Here is a 961-nt window from a genome sequence, read left to right on the forward strand (position 1 = left end):
AGTCTTGCTCTTGTCCCCCAGGCTGGAGTGCAATGGAGCAATCTCGGTTCACTGCAACCTCCACCTCCCAGGTTCAAGCAATTCTCCTGCCTAAGCCTCCCAAGTAGCTGGGATTAACAGGTGCCTGCCACCACACCTGGCTAAGTTTTGTATTTTTAGTAGAAATGGGGTTTCATCATGTTGGCCAGGCTGGTCTTGAACTCCTGACCTTAGGCGACCTGCCCACCTCAGCCTCCCAAAGTGTTGCGATTACAGGCATGAGCCACTGTGCCTGGCCGTTAATTTTTTTTTTAGAGATGGGGTTTTGCTCTGTTGCCCAGGCTGCAGTGCAGTGGCACTAAGGGAGGAGACCACCCCTCATATTGTCTTATGCCCAATTTCTGCCTCCAAAGAAAGAAGAAGTAAAAACTAAAAGGCAGAAATGAAATCCACAGGCAGACAGCCGGCACCGCATCCTGGGCCTGGTAAAGATCTACCCCTGACCTAATTGGTTCTATTATCTATAGATTACAGACATTGTATAGAAATGCACTGTGAAAATCCCTATCTTGTTTTGTTCTGATCTAATTACCAGTGCATACAGCCCCCAGTCACATACCCCCTGCTTGCTCAGTCAATCACGACCCTCTCACATGCACCCCCTTAGAGTTGTGAGCCCTTAAAAAGGACAGGAATTGCTTATTCGAGGCGCTCGGCTCTTGAGAAAGAAATCTTGCTGATGCACCCGGCCGGGTATCTGAGTTTTGTCTGTGGCTTGTCCTGCTATAGCGCGATCATTGCTTACTGCAGCCTCAACCTGCTGGGCTCAAACAGTCCTCCCACCTCAGCCTCCAGAGTAACCTTGGGACTACAGGTGCATCACCACATCTGACTTTTTTTTTTTAATATAGATGAAGTCTTGCTCTTGTCCCCCAGGCTGGAGTGCAATGTTGCAATCTCGGTTCACTGCAACCTCTGCCTC

The sequence above is a fragment of the Colobus angolensis genome, unplaced genomic scaffold (assembly GCF_000951035.1).
Source record: "Colobus angolensis palliatus isolate OR3802 unplaced genomic scaffold, Cang.pa_1.0 Scaffold33, whole genome shotgun sequence".
NCBI lineage: Eukaryota > Metazoa > Chordata > Mammalia > Primates > Cercopithecidae > Colobus > Colobus angolensis.